This window comes from Lolium perenne, chromosome 4 (genome assembly GCF_019359855.2).
Source record: "Lolium perenne isolate Kyuss_39 chromosome 4, Kyuss_2.0, whole genome shotgun sequence".
Taxonomy (NCBI): Eukaryota; Viridiplantae; Streptophyta; class Magnoliopsida; order Poales; family Poaceae; genus Lolium; species Lolium perenne.
The window spans coordinates 233,436,014-233,456,507 of NC_067247.2; the positions used below are offsets into that span (position 1 = coordinate 233,436,014).

Sequence of the window (20,494 nt, forward strand, 5' to 3'; positions counted from 1 at the left end):
CGGCCTAGGTGCGCTTCCCCTTGCCGTCTGGGGAGTAAGATGCGTTTAGTCCGTGTATGTCGAGCGGAAGTCCACCAACAGCTGAAACAATTTACACGGAAATCACGGATCGCTGAATTAGTTGAAACGGCCTAAGCAATTGATGCTACGGACATCACAGACGTGTCCGTTTACATCCATATCCTACACGCCGCCAGCCGTCCGGGAGAGAAATAAGGGCATGGAAGCGAGTCCAGCCGCCTCGGGAGGGAAAGGAGGGTGTGGCGTGCCACCAGCCGCCTCGGTAGGTGCCACGATTACCATGGAGGGAGAGGAGGGTGCCGATGCCGCGAGGATAAGGGCGGGGAGTTGCAGAGGATGGAGCCGATGCCCGCGAGGATAGGGTGCCCGACTACCATGGAGGGAGAGGGGGCGCTCCACTCCGCTCCCTCGCACCGCCTCATCCAACCCTCCAAGAGCCCTAGTGCTGCTCCCTCCCGCCGCCGCCGCCGCTCCGCACCCTTTCCCCTCTCCACATTTTATTCATCTCTAGGAAAATCCACCAGGGCCAACACAGCCGCTCGCGGACCGAGCCGTCGCCAGACGCTTGATCTAGCCGCTCGGAATGGAGATAAGTGCGAGGAGTTCCTCCTCCGCGTTGCTGGCTTGTCCCGTCGATGGATGCTCATTAGGTATTGTGGTTGCCAAGAAGAGAAAGTAGGGCACCGGCCCTGGTGGAAGATGTCGTCGGGGCTGCATTAGAAGAGAGCAAATCGGAGAGATGGGGGCAAGTAGAATGATCGAATGAACCAAATGGAGCATTAAGCAGTGATGCGGAACTATGACCACCGCTTTGATCGCAGGGTGATACGTATCAAACGTATCTATAATTTCTTATGTTCCATGCTACTTTTATGATGATACTCACATGTTTTATACGCACTTTATGTCATTATTATGCATTTTCCGGCACTAACCTATTGACGAGATGCCAAAGAGCCAGTTGATGTTTTCTGCTGTTTTTGGTTTCAGAAATCCTTCAAAGGAAATATTCTCGGAATTAGACGAAATCAACGCCCAGGGTCTTATTTTTCCACGAAGCTTCTAGAAGACTGAAGGGGATACAAAGTGGGGCGACGAGGCGCCGACACCACAGGGCCGCGCGGCCTGGGTGGGGCCCGCGCCGCCCTATGGTGTGGGCCCCTCGCGCCGCCTCCAACCCTGCCCTTCCGCCTACTTATAGCCTTCGTCGCGAAAACCCCTATACCGAGAGCCACGATACGGAAAACCTTCCAGAGACGCCGCCGCCGCCAATCCCATCTCGGGGGATTCAGGAGATTGCCTCCGGCACCCTGCCGGAGAGGGGAATCATCTCCCGGAGGACTCTTCATCGCCATGATCGCCTCCGGATTGATGTGTGAGTAGTTCACCCCTGGACTATGGGTCCATAGCAGTAGCTAGATGGTTGTCTTCTCCTCATTGTGCTATCATGTTAGATCTTGTGAGCTGCCTATCATGATCAAGATCATCTATTTGTAATGCTACATGTTGTGTTTGTTGGGATCCGATGAATATGGAATACTATGTCATGTTGATTATCAATCTATCATATATGTGTTGTTTATGATCTTGCATGCTCTCCGTTGCTAGTAGAGGCTCTGGCCAAGTTGATACTTGTGACTCCAAGAGGGAGTATTTATGCTCGATAGTGGGTTCATGCCTCCATTGAATCTGGGACAGTGACAGAAAGTTCTAAGGTTGTGGATGTGTTGTTGCCACTAGGGATAAAACATCAATGCTTTGTCTAAGGATATTTGTGTTAATTACATTACGCACCATACTTAATGCAATTGTCTGTTGTTTGCAACTTAATATTGGAAGGGGTGCGGACGCTAACCCGAAGGTGGACTTTTTAGGCATAGATGCATGCTGGATAGCGGTCTATGTACTTATTCGTAATGCCCAATCGAATCTCATATTACTCATCATGATATGTATGTGCATTGTTATGCCCTCTTTATTTGTCAATTGTCCAACTGTAATTTGTTCACCCAACATGCTATTTCTTATTGGAGAGACACCACTAGTGAACTGTGGACCCCGGTCCATTCTTTTACATCTGAATACAATCTACTGCAAACATTGTTATTTATTGTTCTTCGCATACAAACATCATTTTCCACACCATACATTTAATCCTTTGTTTACAGCAAGCCGGTGAGATTGACAACTTCACTGTTAAGTTGGGGCAAAGTATTTGGATTGTGTTGTGCAGGTTCCATGTTGGCGCCGGAATCCCTGGTGTTGCGCCGCACTACACTCCGTCACCAACAACCTTCACGTGCTCCTTGACTCCTACTGGTTCGATAAACCTTGGTTTATTACTGAGGAAAAACTTACTGTTGTACGCATAACACCTTCCTCTTGGGGTTCCCAACGGGCGTGTGCTTTACGCGTCAACAAGCTCTTTTTTTGGCGTCGTTGTCGGGGAGATCAAGACACGCTGCAAGGGGAGTCTCCCACTTCCAATCTCTTTACTGCTTTGTTTGCTTTCTTATATCAAAATACAAAAAAAAATTAGTTACTTGCTTTACTTTATTTAATGTCTTGTTTGTTTACCTCATATCAAAAAAAAGGACGTACCCAGTGCTAAGAGCTCCCGCACTGTGCGGGGTCTGGGGAAGGTGTTAGTGGCAGCCTTACCCTCACGAAGTGCAATGTGAGGAGACCGCGACTCGAACCTAAGACCTCTCGGTCATAGGCGGTGAGGCTCTACCGCTGCACCAGGCCCGCCCTTCGTTTACCTCATATCAAAAACACAAAAAAAAAATTAGTTACTTGCATTTACTTTTTTTAGTTTGCTTTATTTACTATTGCTAAAATGAGTAATCCTGAAGTTGAAGTTCGTTCGTTTAAGCAACAAGGGGAGAATGTTTAAAAGATGCTTGGTATAGAATTAGTGATGCTCATAATAGGTGCACTAAGAAACACTCCACTATTATCCTACTCAGGAATTTTTATGTTGGTATCTCTAGCTGGAATAGGTATGTTCTTGATACTCTCCCGGGAGGTAATTTCCTAGGCACTCCTGCTTTAGAAGCCAGTTGTATTATTGAGAGTCTAGTTGGAATACCACCTGTTAATGAAGTTAAAATTGAAATCTCCCTTGAAGATGTCATGAAAAAGTTGGAGACCATAGAGCAAAATCTTCCAAGTATCAATACTAAATTGGGAATATTACTTAATAGCACTGATAAACTTGATAAATCTCTAGGTGGAATTAATGAGAGAATTGCCGTCTTAGAAACTTGTGCTACTCATGATAATCAAACCCATAGGATTAGTGAACTTGAAGAAGCTATGGGAACCTTGGGTTCAACTTTTTCTTCTCTTAAGTTTAAGGAGAAAGCCTATGTGGGTAAGGAGCAAAAGTTCATGTATGTCTCTAAGGTGCCTAAGTTAAAAAAAACTATTATAGGCCTAAAATTGACAAAGCCCTTAGTACCACTATAGATAATGGAACATATAAGATACGTATTGTGACAAGTTGTGAAAATTATGATGTTGATGCTTCATCTCTTGATAATACTTGATTCACACTTTCTGCGCCTAGCTGAAAGGCGTTAAAGAAAAGCGCTTATGGGAGACAACCCATTATTTTACTTCTGCACTTTTGTTTTATATTTGAGTCTTGGAAGTTGTTACTACTGTAGCAACTTCTCCTTATCTTTATTTTATTGCATTGTTGTGCCAAGTAAAGTCTTTGATAGTAAGGTTGATACTAGATTTGGATTACTGCGCAGAAACAGATTTCTTGCTGTCACGAATTTGAGTAGGATTCTCTGTAGGTAACTCAGAAAAATCTGCCAATTTACGTGCGTGATCCTCAGATATGTACGCAACTTTCATTCATATTGAGCATTTTCATCTTAGCAAGTTATGTGCCCCAGAAAAATTCGTCTTTACGGAATGTTCTGTTTTGACAGATTCTGCCTTTTATTTCGCATTGCCTGTTTTGCTATGTTTGATGGATCTCTTTGTCCCATTAACTTTCAGTAGCTTTGTGCAATGTCCAGAAGTGTTAAGAATGATTATGTCACCTCTGAATATGTGAATTTTTGATTATACACTAACCCTCTAATGAGTTTGTTTTGAGTTTGGTGTGGAGAAAGTTTTCAAGGATCAAGAGAGGAGGCTGATATAATATGATCAAGGAGAGTGAAAACTCTAAGCTTGGGGATGCCCCCGTGGTTCATCCCTGCATATTTTAAGAAGACTCAAGCATTTAAGCTTGGGGATGCCCAAGGCATCCCCTTCTTCATCGACAACTTATCAGGTCACCTCTAGTGAAACTATATTTTTATTCTGTCACATCTTATGTGCTTTACTTGGAGCGTCTGTATGTTTTTGTTTTTGTTTGTGTTTGAATAAAATTGGATCCTAGCATTCTTTGTGTGGGAGAGAGACACGCTCCGCTGTTGCATATGAACACATGTGTTCTTAGCTTTACTCTTAATGTTCATGGCGAAGGTTGAAACTGCTTCGTTTATTGTTATATGGTTGGAAACAGAAAATGCTTCATGTGGTAATTGGTATAATGTCTTGAATAATTTGATACTTGGCAATTGTTGTGCTAAAATAGATCATGTTTAAGCTCTTGCATCATGTACTTTGTACCTATTGACGAAGAAATACCGTAGAGCTTGTTGAAATTTGGTTTGCATGATTGGTCTCTCTAAAGTCTAGATAATTTCTGGTGAGGATTTGAACAAAAAGGAAGACAGTGTAGAGTCTTATAATGCTTGCAATATGTTTTTATGTAAGTTTTGCTGTACCGGTTCATACTTTTGTTTGCTTCAAACAACCTTGCTAGCCTAAGCCCTGTATTGAGAGGGATTACTTCTCGTGCATCCAAAATCCTTGAGCCAAAAACTATGCCATTTGTGTCCACCATACCTACCTACTACATGGTATTTCTCTGCCATTCCAAAGTAAATTGCTTGAGTGCTACCTTTAAAATTTCATTCTTTGTCTTTGCAATATATAGCTCATGGGAAAAATAGCTTAAAACTATCGTGGTATTGAATATGTAGCTTATGTATCTTATTTCTTATAAGTTGCTTGTTGAGCGGTAACCATGTTCCTGGGGACGCCATCAACTATTTCACCTTTGTTGAATATCATGTGAGTTGCTATGCATGTTCGTCTTGTCTGAAGTAAGGGTGATTTATCATGATCAAATGGTTTGAGTATGCATATTGTTAGAGAAGAACATTGGGCCGCTAACTAAAGCCATGAACCATGGTGGAAGTTTCAGTTTGGACATCAATCCTCAAACTCTTATGAGAATATTATCTATTGCTGAATGCTTATGCATTAAAGAGGAGTCCATTATCTGTTGTCTATGTTGTCCCGGTATGGATGTCTAAGTTGAGAATAATCAAAAGCGAGAAATCCAATGCGAACTTTCTCCTTAGACCTTTGTACATGCGACATAGAGGTACCCCTTTGTGACACTTGGTTGAAACATATGTTATGCAATGATAATCCATGTAAATCCAAGCTAATTAGGACAAGGTGCGGGCACTATTGGTATACTATGCATGAGGCTTGCAACTTATAAGATGTCTTATGCATAACACATATGAATTATTACTACCGTTGACAAAATTGTTTCTATGTTTTCAAAATAAAAGCTCTAGCACAAATATAGCAATCCATGCTTCCCTCTGCGAAGGGCCTTTCTTTTACTTTATGTTGAGTCAGTTTACCTACTTCTTTCTGTCTTAGAAGCAAACACTTGTGTCAACTGTGTGCATTGATTCCTACATACTTGCTTATTTGCATTCATCATATTACTTTGTGTTGACAATTATCCATGAGATATACATGTTGAAGTTGAAAGCAACTGCTGAAACTTATATCTTCCTTTGTGTTGCTTCAAAACTTTCTACTAAGAATCTATTGCTTCATGAGTTAACTCCTATGCAAGTCTTATTGTTGCTTGTCTTGAAAGTACTATTCATGAAAAGTCTTTGTTATATGATTCAGTTGTTTATTCATTGTCTTTACCATTGCTTCGAATCACTTCATTCATCTCATATGCTTTACAATAGTATTGATCAAGATTATGATAGCATGTCACTTCAGAAATTATCCATGTTATCGTTTACCTACTCGAGGGCGAGTAGGAACTAAGCTTGGGGATGCTTGATACGTCTCAAACGTATCTATAATTTCTTATGTTCCATGCTACTTTTATGATGATACTCACATGTTTTATACACACTTTATGTCATTGTTATGCATTTTCCGACACTAACCTATTGACGAGATGCCGAAGAGCCAGTTGCTGTTATTTCTGCTGTTTTTGGTTTCAGAAATCCTACAAAGGAAATATTCTCGGAATTGGACGAAATCAACGCCCAGGGTCTTATTTTTCCACGAAGCTTCCAGAAGACCGAAGGGGATACGAAGTGGGGCGACGAGGTGCCGACACCACAGGGCCGCATGGCCTGGGTGGGGCCCGCGCCTCCCTATGGTGTGGGCCCCTCGCGCCGCCTCCAACCCTGCCCTTCCGCCTACTTATAGCCTTCGTCGCGAAAACCCCTGTACCGAGAGCCATGATACGGAAAACCTTCCAGAGATGCCGCCGCCGCCAATCCCATCTCGGGGGATTCAGGAGATCGCCTCGGCACCTGCTTGGGAGGGGAATCATCTCCCGGAGGACTCTTCATCGCCATGATCGCCTCCGGATTGATGTGTGAGTAGTTCACCCCTGGACTATGGGTCCATGGCAGTAGCTAGATGGTTGTCTTCTCCTCATTGTGCTATCATGTTAGATCTTGTGAGCTGCCTATCATGATCAAGATCATCTATTTGTAATGCTACATGTTGTGTTTGTTGGGATCCGATGAATATGGAATACTATGTCATGTTGATTATCAATCTATCATATATGTGTTGTTTATGATCTTGCATGCTCTCCGTTGCTAGTAGAGGCTCTGGCCAAGTTGATACTTGTGACTCCAAGACGGAGTATTTATGCTCGATAATGGGTTCATGCCTCCATTGAATGCAGGACGATGTGAGAAAGTTCTAAGGTTGTGGATGTGCTGTTGCCACTAGGGATAAAACATTAATGCTTTGTCTAAGGATATTTGTGTTGATTACATTACGCACCATACTTAATGCAATTGTCTGTTGTTTGCAACTTAATACTGGAAGGGGTGCGGACGCTAACTCGAAGGTGGACTTTTTAGGCATAGATGCATGCTGGATAGCGGTCTATGTACTTTGTCGTAATGCCCAATTGAATCTCATATTACTCATCATGATATGTATGTGCATTGTTATGCCCTCTTTATTTGTCAATTGCCCAACTGTAATTTGTTCACCCAACATGCTATTTCTTATTGGAGAGACACCACTAGTGAACTGTTGTGACGCCCCGGAACCGGTACCATGAGGATCCCAGCGAACCCGCCGAAATCCGCATGATATCGATTCAGAGACGCCCTCCGACACGACGTGCGCGACGAATCACACACGTGATGCCAGAGGAATTAACACGAGCGGTAACATTACAACAGGTTTACAATAGAGCCCACAAGATACATATATACAACAACAACTCCAACGAGTCAAGATACAAATATACATACAAAGATCCAAATCATACAGAAGAGCGAATACATCCGAGTACGGACAAGATACAAAATTGGACTAAGAGTCCTGGAGATAACCAGCGGCGTCCATAACCCTGCCCAGGCCAAGCCGGAAGGGTAACCTTGCTAACGTCGTCATCTTGTACCTGTCAAAGTCGGGCCATCGGTTGCCGACAAAAGGGGAGAAGACAAAAGAAAAGAAAGGCGAGGGTAAGTACCATTGGCACGTACTTGCGAGACAAGACCAGCTATGCTCGCTGGTGGGCGGTATAAACTTCACCCGGCTATATGTGGAGTTTAGCGGCAGCAAAGCTACTATCCAATAGAGACACGCTACAACATCCATCTACTCAGAGAAGATAAGAGAGCGCACAAGGTAACAGTTCTATACTCTGCAAACATAACACAGCCGATGCGATCCCCCTTCGCAAAGAGGTACTGTCAAAGGTACACACACACTTTTTGAAAAAGTTTTATTAGCAAATTATTAGCAACAGGAAATAAGGTGTAAGTTGTTCTATGATCAAGCTATACAATTCCAAGTCGTCCATAACCGCGGACACGGCTTATCGATAAGATGTACACCCTGCAGGGGTTGCCCAAATGTAACCATACGCATGCTCGAACCCACTTACTACAGGTGGAGTCTCACATCAAGACCGTTCCCAATGCAAGAGAAAGTTTAATGGGAGCCACCCAACTAAGCTACCCGTGATGAAGTCCGGCCGTACTCCGATACGGACCCAGAGGTTGCGATGGCGTCCAAGGCGGGCACTAACGACCGGTCAAGGATAAGTCGGCACGCAATATGAGTACAGTACAGAATATAAACACCCGAAGGCAACAAGAAGTAAATCGTGCATATCGTGCATATGAGCAAATAAAACCAAGGTTGTGGCTCCCAATAAACAGACTCGAGGAAAGGTAGTGGGTGATGGGGGTCCCACTCCCCCACGTACGGGTAGAGCGCTCAATCTCGGAACAGATAACAAGAACTCGGGTCCTAGGGGACATTAGCAAGTCAAAGTTCCGATGCTTTCGCAAAGGGGCTCACAGATGCCTCTGCTTACAATTTTAGTTGTTAACAATTAAGTAAAGCATGTGTATCTCCAACAACTGATATAGCATGTGAAAACCTCCCAACAACCCAACATATCCCGAACATCTCGAGATATCAACAAGACCCTAAACTCGCCTACGACTCGCAAAGCTGGCAAACAACAAACAATAGGTAGAGCGAGGAGGTGTATCTCGGACATATAGGTAACAGGTGGATAGGACACGTGACACAACAGAATCGCAACATAGGGATAGCAATAGATCAAAAGAGCATGTAAATGTAAAATAGGTGAAGGGTGGGCTACTTTGTGAAAAGCTGCAGAAGAACTTGTCGTATCTCACAACACCACTTCGCGATCCTATCCGGGAAGAAGCAAATGCTGGACAATCAACGGATGCAAGTCTTACTACTACGGATAAAGAAGATCCAGCATGATCAAGATGATATGCATGACATGGCATATATGATGCAATGCAACTTATCCATATTAATCGGAGTCGGAACCCCGGACAAGCAAATTAGAGTTGGAGTTGCATTTTCTACCGCCAAAATTAAGGGTGGTTTAGCATAGCAAACATGGCAGGGGTGAGCTACATCAAAGTTAAATGGAACCGAGACAACATTTATATAATATCCCACATATTCCATTTGTTACATATTAGGTGATAATGCAAACTATCACGAATTTATATGATGCATAAGGCAACAGCAAGCACAGATGGCATAATCATGTTCATCACATTTTCCTGATCAAAATTCATATATAACACTTTTTTATTTTGAGTTACCAATTAAAAGATGATATGCATGACATGGCATATATGATGCAATGCAACTTATCCATATTAATCGGAGTCGGAACCCCGGACAAGCAAATTAGAGTTGGAGTTGCATTTTCTACCGCCAAAATTAAGGGTGGTTTAGCATAGCAAACATGGCAGGGGTGAGCTACATCAAAGTTAAATGGAACCGAGACAACATTTATATAATATCCCACATATTCCATTTGTTACATATTAGGTGATAATGCAAACTATCACGAATTTATATGATGCATAAGGCAACAGCAAGCACAGATGGCATAATCATGTTCATCACATTTTCCTGATCAAAATTCATATATAACACTTTTTTATTTTGAGTTACCAATTAAAAGTTATTAATGGAATAGTTTTTAGTGTTTGAAATATGGAAAACAGTTTAGAAATAGTAAAAAGATAACAGGAATTGGAAACTATGGTTTCTCAACATTTCCACCGGGTTCGGTTATAGCCAGAGTCGCTGACAGAAAGGGTCGCTCGGATGCAAGGAACGGGACCAGTGAGCTGCTGTTTCAGGTTTGGCACGATACAAGCTTCAGCATGGAAGAGGTGATCTCCAAGTTAACTGAATTAGCTGAAGAAGCACGACACTTGTAACTGAAAAGAAGACACTTGCCATTTACTGTAGACAGCGAAGTGCACGGATTTTAAAGCGATGGCAGCGGCGAATCTGCGAATGTTTTTGAACGATACAAAAGAGTTTGAGCAAGATGGGAGTTCCAAGAATCGAATGGGATCGACTAGGCTGGAAACGGTGCACAGAAACGGCGGCGAAGTTCGCCGGAAAACGGGACTGCGGCACGGCGACGAACAGCGAAAACTGAAAACTGTTTCTGGGATCAACTTTGATTGAAGATGGCATCGCCGATACTACACCGTTTTGGGAGATTCAAAGATCAACAGAGAAAGGGTGATGTTGTGCTTCCAACGGTGCAAGAATAGCGTGCTGAAGTGGTCTGGAACGCCGGTGAACATCTCCGGAAAAGAGGCCGCGGCGGCGGTGTGGAACAGCAACAAAACGGGAAACTTCACGGGCTGATCTTACGTCGTCCTGGGCATCGCGATTCTTCGTTGATTGGCGAGAAACAAAAGACAGATATGAACTACGTGGTGATGTGCATCGAGTAGATCAAGTGGTTCGTTCTGAGATGGCCAGTGTCGCCGGTGAAACTCGCCGGAAAACAGGGTGCCGTGGTGAACTCCGGTGGATCTCGTTTTCCTCTCGAAACCAGAGAACAAGGAACATGCAGGGGGAAGGAATAGTGGTCCTGCTCACCCAGGAGGTCGTCGACGAGGTGGAGGCGACGGAGGATGCTGCCGGCGACGAGGAAGGAGAAGGTGGCCGGGGTAGACGACGACGTGCAGGTGGAGATCTTGGCGAGCTGGCCTTCACGAGCGGCTGCCGGTGTTGATGTAGAGGCCGACGTCGTGGTGCGACCGGAGAAGGCCGGCGACGGGCGCGCACGTGCGGAAGAGGCGCAGGCCACGCACAGACAGGCAGGTCGTTGACGGCCTCGAGAAGATGGTGCGCGCGAGGGCGCGCTAGACACGTAGGAAGACGCGCCTCGACTAGACGAACCAGAAGCTGGACGCGCTTGGGGCGGACGACCACCAGTAGATGGTCGGCGATGAGGATCTGCGAGACAACGGCGAAGGTCACCATCGGGGGAACAAACCAGGCATGGAGGAGGAAGAAGGAGGAGTCCAGGGATGAAGAACCTCACCAGGACGCCGAGAAACGAGACGGAGAAGGTGGGGAGGTCGAACGGCGTCGCCAATTTCGCCGGAGCGCGGTGGCCGTGGCAGAGAAACGAGGTCTGTGGCGTCGATATACGGGCTCCCTGGCTCGATTTTTTGCACCCAGAGATGGAGGGGAACGAGGGGGTTCTGGTGGTGCTCTCAAGACGACGAGGGGCGACCGGAGTTGACAGATCGACGGGGAACTGAGCGCCGATATCATTGGAGTTTTTCTCTCCCGTCCGTGGCTTGGAGAGAAAGAAGGAAGGAAAAGCAGGGCGAGGCGGAGTGGTTGGACACGAGAGCTGCGAGTGTGGTCCAGATAAAGCAAGGCAAGGGAGGTTGCTCACGCGGGGAAGGTGAGTGCTGTCGCTCTCTTGCTGTGCTGCGTGACAAGGGCGAAGGAAAGAGGCGACTGGGTCCATCGACGAAGCGGTACGCCCGGTTGGTTGGGCTGCAGCAAGGCCGCCGGGTTGGGCTAACTCGGGCCAGGAAGAGATGAGCCAGAGGGGAGAAGGTTGCTGGGCTGCAGGGAGAGAGAGAGAGGTAGAGATAGCTGGGCCAGGAAGAGAGAGAGCCCAAGGGGAAGGAAGGGTTTGTTAAAAGAAGGAGAAGGGAAGGTTTTATTCAAGCACATGAGAGGGAAAAGAAAATAGTTTAGGGTTTATAAAATAATGTTATTTTGTAAAACAAGGATGCTATGATGCATGATGCATGATAATGCACAAAAGAAAAAGGGCAAACAAATCTAGTAGGGGTGCTACCCGGGGCCGTTACAACTGTGGACCCTGGTCCATTCTTTTACATCTGAATACAATCTACTGCAAACATTGTTCTTTACTGTTCTTCGCATACAAACATCATTTTCAACACCATACATTTAATCCTTTGTTTACAGCAAGCCGGTGAGATTGACAACCTCACTGTTAAGTTGGTGCAAAGTATTTGGATTGTGTTGTGCAGGTTCCACGTTGGCGCTGGAATCTCTGGTGTTGCGCCGCACTACACTCCGTCACCAACAACCTTCACGTGCTCCTTGACTCCTACTGGTTCGATAAACCTTGGTTTCTTACTGAGGGAAAACTTGCTGCTGTACGCATCACACCTTCCTCTTGGGGTTCCCAACGGGCGTGTGCTTTACGCGTCAACACATGGACGTGCACAAAGTTCAAGATATAGGAAACGACCAAACACACACACATGAAAGGGCACCGTACGCGAAACACCCTCCGGCGAAACTATTTCACTCATCTAACCCTTTTGTGTGGCGCACCTCCCATCGGCGCCACACCTCACTGTGTGGCGCCTATGCGGGCAGCGCCACTCGCTCATCCGACGTGGCGCGGTCGACGCTGATGTGTGCTCGAGTCTGACGTGGCAGGATGTGTGGCGCTGATGTCTACGGGAGCTTCTATTCTTGTAGACAGTGTTGGGCCTCCAAGAGCAGAGGTTTGTAGAACAGCAGCAAGTTTCCCTTAAGTGGATCACCCAAGGTTTATCGATCTCAGGGAGGAAGAGGTCAAAGATATCCCTCTCATGCAACCCTGCAACCACAAAGCAAGAAGTCTCTTGTGTCCCCAACACACCTAATAGGTGCACTAGTTCGGCGAAGAGATAGTGAAATACAGGTGGTATGAATAAATATAAGCAGTAGCAACGGCACCAGAAAAGTGCTTTATCCAGGACTGGCGTGTGATGGATGGTGGTAATATTGCGAGCGATACGGATCTGATAAAACGGTAAACAAACAAATGATAGCAGTATTTAGGAACAAGGCCTAGGGATCATAATTTCACTAGTGGACACTCTCAACATTGATCACATAAATAAATAGATAGATGCTAGACTCTACACCCTCTTGTTGGATGATGAACACTACTAACTGTGTAGTATTACACGAACCCTCAATGCCGGAGTTAACAAGCTCCACAATATTCGATGTTTATATTTAAATAACCTTAGAGTGCATGACAGATCAACATAACCAAACCAAGTATTAACATAGCATGCACACTGTCACCTTCACGCTACGAAAGGAGGCATAGATCACATCAATACTATCATAGCAATAGTTAACTTCATAATCTACAAGAGATCACAATCATAGCCTACGCCAAGTACTAACACGATGCACACACTGTCACCATTACACCGTGCAGGAGGAATAAACTACTTTAATAACATCACTAGAGTAGCACACAGATATATTGTGATACAAAACACATTGCAATCATAAAGAGATATAAATAAGCACTTCACTATGCCATTCATAACAGTGAATAAGTATTCTGTGAAATATAGCCTAAGAGACCCACACGGTGCACACACTGTCACCTTTACACACGTGGGACAAGGAGTCTCCGGAGATCACATAAGTAAAATCCACTTGACTAGCACAATGACATCTAGATTACAAGCATCATCATATGAATCTCAATCATGTAAGGCAGCTCATGAGATTATTGTATTGAAGTACATAGGAGAGAGATGAACCACATAGCTACCGGTACAGCCCCGAGCCTCGATGGAGAACTACTCCCTCCTCATGGGAGACAGCAGCGGTGATGAAGATGGCGGTGGTGTCGATGGAGAAGCCTTCCGGGGCACTTCCCCGTCCGGTGGCGTGCCGGAACAGAGACTCCTGTCCCCCAGATCTTGGCTTCGCGATGGCGGCGGCTCTGGAAGGTTTCTCGTACCGTGGCTTTTCCGTCTCGAGGTTTTAGGTCGAGGGGCTTCTTATAGGCGAAGAGGCGGCGTCAGAGGGTCGAAGAGGCGGTGACACGATAGGGCGGCGCGGCCAGGGCCTGGGCCGCGCCGGCCTACCTCCTGGGGCCCATGTGGGTCCACTCTGGCGACTCTCGGGTGTTCTGGATGTTTCCGGGGATTCTAAGATGCTGGGCGTTGATTTCGTCCGATTCCGAGAATATTTCCTTACTAGGATTTCAACCAAAAGCAATGACGAAAACAGAACTGCCCTTCGGCATCTCGTAAATAGGTTAGTTCCAGAAAACGCATAATAATGACATAAAGTATGCATAAAACATATAGATATCATCAATAATGTGGCATGGAACATAAGAAATTATCGATACATCGGAGATGTATCAGCATCCCAAGCTTAGTTTCTGCTCGTCCCGAGCAGATAAACGATAACAAAGATAATTTCTAGAGTGACATGCCATCATAAACTTGATCATACTATTGTAAGCATATGTAGTGAATGCAGCAATCCAAGACAATGGTAAATGACATGAGTAAACAAATGAATCATAAAGCAAAGACTTTTCATGAATAGTACTTTCAAGACAAGCATCAATAAGTCTTGCATAAGAGTTAACTCATAAAGCAATAATTCAAAGTAGAGGTATTGAAGCAACACAAAGGAAGATGAAGTTTCAGCGGTTGCTTTCAACTTATAATATGTATATCTCATGGATATTATCAATGCAAAGCAATATAACAAGTGCAATATGCAAGTATGTAAGAATCAATGCACAGTTAACACAAGTGTTTGTTTCTTGAGATGGAGAGAAATAGGTGAACTGACTCAACATGAAAGTAGAAGAAAGGCCCTTCGCAGAGGGAAGCATTGATTGCTATATTTGTGCTAGAGCTTTGATTTTGAAAACATATAGAGAGCAATAAAAGTAAAATTTTGAGAGGTGTTTGTTGTTGTCAACGAATGGTAGTGGGCACTCTAACCCCCTTGCCAGACAAACCTTCAAAGAGCGGCTCCCATTTTATTTTTATTTTTTTGTGTGGCACTCCTTCCAACCTTTCTTTCACAAACCATGGCTAACCGAATCCTCGGGTGCCTGCCAACAATCTCATACCATGAAGGAGTGCCTTTTTATTTTAGTTTTATTATGATGACACTCCTCCCCACCTTTGCTTTCTCAAGCCATGGATAACCGAATCCTTCGGGTGCCGTCCAAAAATCACATACCATGGAGGAGTGTCTATTTTTTTTGTTAATTAATTTGGGACTGGGAATCCCATTGCCAGCTCTTTTTTGCAAAATTATTGGATAAGCGGGTGAAGCCACTAGTCCATTGGTGAAAGTTGCCCAACAAGATTGAAAGATAAACACCACATACTTCCTCATGAGCTATAAAACATTGACACAAATCAGAGGTGATAAATTTTGAATTGTTTAAAGGTAGCACTCAAGCAATTTACTTTGGAATGGCGGAGAAATACCATGTAGTAGGTAGGTATGGTGGACACAAATGGCATAGTGGTTGGCTCAAGGATTTGGATGCATGAGAAGTATTCCCTCTCGATACAAGGTTTAGGCTAGCAAGGTTTATTTGAAACAAACACAAGGATGAACCGGTGCAGCAAAACTCACATAAAAGACATATTGTAAACATTATAAGACTCTACACCGTCTTCCTTGTTGTTCAAACTCAATACTAGAAATTATCTAGACCTTAGAGAGACCAATTATGCAAACCAAATTTTAGCATGCTCTATGTATTTCTTCATTAATAGGTGCAAAGTATATGATGCAAGAGCTTAAACACGAGCACAACAATTGCCAAGTATCACATTATCCAAGACATTATAGCAATTACTACATGTATCATTTTCCAATTCCAACCATATAACAATTTAACGAAGAAGAAACTTTCGCCATAAATATTATGAGTAAAGCCTAAGGACATACTTGTCCATATGCAACAGCGGAGCGTGTCTCTCTCCCACACAATGAATGCTATCCATTTTATTCAAACAAAACTAAAACAAAAACAAACCGACGCTCCAAGCAAAGCACATGAGATGTGATGGAATAAAAATATAGTTTCAAGAGAAGGGACCTAATAATTTGTCGATGAAGAAGGGGATGCCTTGGGCATCCCCAAGCTTGGACGCTTGAGTCTTCTTGAAATATGCAGGGGTGAACCACAGGGGCATCCCCAAGCTTAGAACTTTCACTCTTCTTGATCACATTGTATCATCCTCCTCTCTTGACCCTTGAAAACTTCCTCCACACCAAACTCAAAACAAACTCATTAGAGGGTTAGTGCATAATCAAAAATTCACATGTTCAGAGGTGACACATTCATTCTTAACACTTCTGGACATTGCCCAAAGCTACTGGAAGTTAATGGAACAAAGAAATTCATCCAACATAGCAAAAGAAGCAATGCGAAATAAAAGGCAGAATCTGTCAAAACAGAACAGTCCGTAAAGACGAATTTTATTGAGGCACCAGACTTGCTCAAATGAAAATGCTCAAATTTAATGAAAGTTGCGTACATGTCTGAGGATCACTCACGTAAATTGGCATAATTTTCTGAGTTACATACAGAGAATTTGGCCCAGATTCGTGACAGCAAAGAAATCTGTTTCTGCGCAGTAATCCAAATCTAGTATGAACCTTACTATCAACGACTTTACTTGGCACAACAGTGCACAAAACTAAGATAAGGAGAGGTTGCTACAGTAGTAAACAACTTCCAAGACACAAATAAAAAACAAAATTGCTGTAGTAAAATAAACACATGGGTTATCTCCCAAGAAGTTCTTTCTTTATAGCCATTAAGATGGGCTCAGCAGTTTTAATGATGCACTCGCAAGAAATAGTATTTGAAGCAAAAGAGAGCATCAAGAAGCAAATTCAAAACACATTTAAGTCTAACATGCTTCCTATGCATAGGAATCTTGTAAATAAACAAGTTCATGAAGAGCAAAGTAACAAGCATAGGAAGATAGAACAAGTGTAGCTTCAAAAATTTCAGCACATAGAGAGGTGTTTTAGTAACATGAAAATTTCTACAACCATATTTTCCTCTCTCATAATAACTTTCAGTAGCATCATGAGCAAACTCAACAATATAACTATCACATAAAGCATTCTTATCATGAGTCTCATGCATAAAATTATTACTCTCCACATAAGCATAATCAATTTTAGTAGTAATAGTGGGAGCAAATTCAACAAAGTGGCTATCATTATTATTCTCATCATCAAATATAGGAGGCATATTGTAATCATAATCAAATTTATCCTCCATAACAGGCGGCACCAAAAGACTACTATCATTATAATCATCATAAATAGGAGGTAAAGTATCATCAAAGAAAATTTTCTCCTCAATGCTTGGTGGACTAAAAAGATCATGCTCATCAAAACCAGCTTCCCCAAGGTTAGAATTTTCCATACCATTAGCAACAATAGTGTTCAAAGCATTCATATTAATAACATTCCCATTAGCATGCATATAAAGTTCCATGGGTTTTTTAATTCTCTCTTCAAACACATCATGTCCTAATTCAAGATAAAGTTCATAAAGATCTCTCATATTTTTGTTGTTTTCCATTATGCCTAACTAGTGTAAACAAGAAACAAAAAGATGCAATTGCAGGATCTAAAGGAAATAGCTTCGAGCACAAACACAATGGCGCCAGAAAAGTACTGTTACCTGGAACCAGAGTATGAGTGCCTTTTACCTTTCCTCCCCGGCAACGGCGCCAGAAAAGTGCTTGATGTCTACGGGAGCTTCTATTCTTGTAGACAATGTTGGGCCTCCAAGAGCAGAGGTTTGTAGAACAGCAGCAAGTTTCCCTTAAATGGATCACCCAAGGTTTATCGATCTCAGGGAGGAAGAGGTCAAAGATATCCCTCTCGTGCAACCCTGCAACCACAAAGCAAGAAGTCTCTTGTGTCCCCAACACACCTAATAGGTGCACTAGTTCGGCGAAGAGATAGTGAAATACAGGTGGTATGAATAAATATAAGCAGTAGCAACGGCACCAGAAAAGTGCTTTGTCCAGGACTGGCGTGTGATGGATGGTGGTAATATTGCAGGCAGTACAGATACAGTAAAACAGTAAACAAACAGCGATAGCAGTATTTAGGAACAAGGCCTAGGGATCATACTTTCACTAGTGGACACTCTCAACATTGATCACATAAATAAATAGATAGATGCTAGACTCTACACCCTCTTGTTGGATGATGAACACCACTAACTGTGTAGGATTACACGAACCCTCAATGCCGGAGTTAACAAGCTCCACAATATTCGATGTTCATATTTAAATAACCTTAGAGTGCATGACAGATCAACATAACCAAACCAAGTACTAACATAGCATGCACACTATCACCTCCATGCTACGAAAGGAGGCATAGATCACATCAATACTATCATAGCAATAGTTAACTTCATAATCTACAAGAGATCACAATCATAGCCTACGCCAAGTACTAACACGATGCACACACTGTCACCATTACACCGTGCAGGAGGAATAAACTACTTTAATAACATCACTAGAGTAGCACACAGATATATTGTGATACAAAACACATTGCAATCATAAAGAGATATAAATAAGCACTTCACTATGCCATTCATAACAGTGAATAAGTATTCTGTGAAATATAGCCTAAGAGACCCACACGGTGCACACACTGTCACCTTTACACACGTGGGACAAGGAGTCTCCGGAGATCACATAAGTAAAATCCACTTGACTAGCACAATGACATCTAGATTACAAGCATCATCATATGAATATCAATCATGTAAGGCAGCTCATGAGATTATTGTATTGAAGTACATAGGAGAGAGATGAACCACATAGCTACCGGTACAGCCCCGAGCCTCGATGGAGAACTACTCCCTCCTCATGGGAGACAGCAGCGGTGATGAAGATGGCGGTGGTGTCGATGGAGAAGCCTTCCGGGGGCACTTCCCTGTCCCGGCGGCGTGCCGGAACAGAGACTCCTGTCCCCCAGATCTTGGCTTCGCGATGGCGGCGGCTCTGGAAGGTTTCTCGTACCGTGGCTTTTCCGTCTCGAGGTTTTAGGTCGAGGGGCTTCTTATAGGCGAAGAGGCGGCGTCAGAGGGTCGAAGAGGCGGTGACACGATAGGGCGGCGCGGCCAGGGCCTGGGCCGCGCCGGCCTACCTCCTGGGGCCCATGTGGGTCCACTCTGGCGACTCTCGGGTGTTCTGGATGCTTCCGGGGATTCTAAGATGCTGGGCGTTGATTTCGTCCGATTCCGAGAATATTTCCTTACTAGGATTTCTGAAACCAAAAACAGCAGAAAACAGCAACTGGCCCTTCGGCATCTCGTAAATAGGTTAGTTCCGGAAAACGCATAATAATGACATAAAAGTATGCATAAAACATGTAGATATCATCAATAATGTGGCATGGAACATAAGAAATTATCGATACGTCGGAGACGTATCAGGCGCCGCTTCCATCGGCGCCACACATTGAAAGTGTGGTGCCACTCTGAAGGGAGTCACACATCCACTTATTTGTGGCCGCGCGAGCCCACCCCAGCCCGAGCCAGCCATTCTCTTCTTTGTTTCTTCCTCCCTCAAGAACAAGGCATCCGACTCTCTCTCTCCCCCTGATATGTCTCCAACGTATCGATAATTTCTTATGTTCCATGCTACTTTATTGATGATACCTACATGTTTTATGCATACTTTATGTCATATTTATGCATTTTCCGACACTAACCTATTAACAAGATGTCGAAGAGCCAGTTGCTGTTTTCTGCTGTTTTTGGTTTCAGAAATCCTAGTAAGGAAATATTTTAGGAATTGGACGAAATCAACGCCCAGGGGCCTATTTTTCCACGAAGCTTCCAGAAGACCAGAGGACTTACGAAGTGGGGCCACGAGCTGGTGACACACCAGGGCGGCGTGGCCTGGCCCTTGGTCGCGCCGGCCTGTTGTGTGGGGCCCTCGTGTGGCCCCCTGACCTGCCCTTCCGCCTACAAATAGCCTTCGTCGTGAAACCCCCAGTACCGAGAGCCACGATACGGAAAACCTTCCAGAAACGCCGCCGCCGCCAATCCCATCTCGGGGGATTCAGGAGATCGCCTCCGGCACCCTGCCGGAGAGGGGAATCATCTCCCGGAGGACTCTACACCGCCATGGTCGCCTCCGGAGTGATGTGTGAGTAGTTCACCCCTGGACTATGGGTCCATAGCAGTAGCTAGATGGTTGTCTTCTCCTCATTGTGCTATCATTGTCGGATCTTGTGAGCTGCCTAACATGATCAAGATCATCTATCTGTAATACTCTATGTTGTGTTTGTTGGGATCTGATGGATAGTGAATACTATGTTATGTTGATTATCAATCTATCATGTGTTGTTTATGATCTTGCATGCTCTCCGTTGCTAGTAGAGGCTCTGGCCAAGTTTTTGATTGTAACTCCAAGAGAGAGTATTTATGCTCGATAGTGGGTTCATGCCT

At 44.1% G+C, this 20,494-nt stretch overlaps 1 long non-coding RNA gene across 1 annotated transcript; it reads right to left on the reverse strand.

Annotated features, from left to right (window-relative positions):
- Positions 1–9,012: 9,012 nt before the first annotated feature.
- On the reverse strand, positions 9,013–11,590 carry LOC127326188 (uncharacterized). Its single transcript, XR_011743410.1, has 3 exons — positions 11,252–11,590; positions 10,804–11,163; positions 9,013–9,085 (listed from the first exon to the last, which is right to left on the reverse strand). It is a non-coding gene; the product is annotated as an uncharacterized lncRNA (long non-coding RNA).
- Between the last annotated feature and the right edge of the window lie 8,904 nt (positions 11,591–20,494).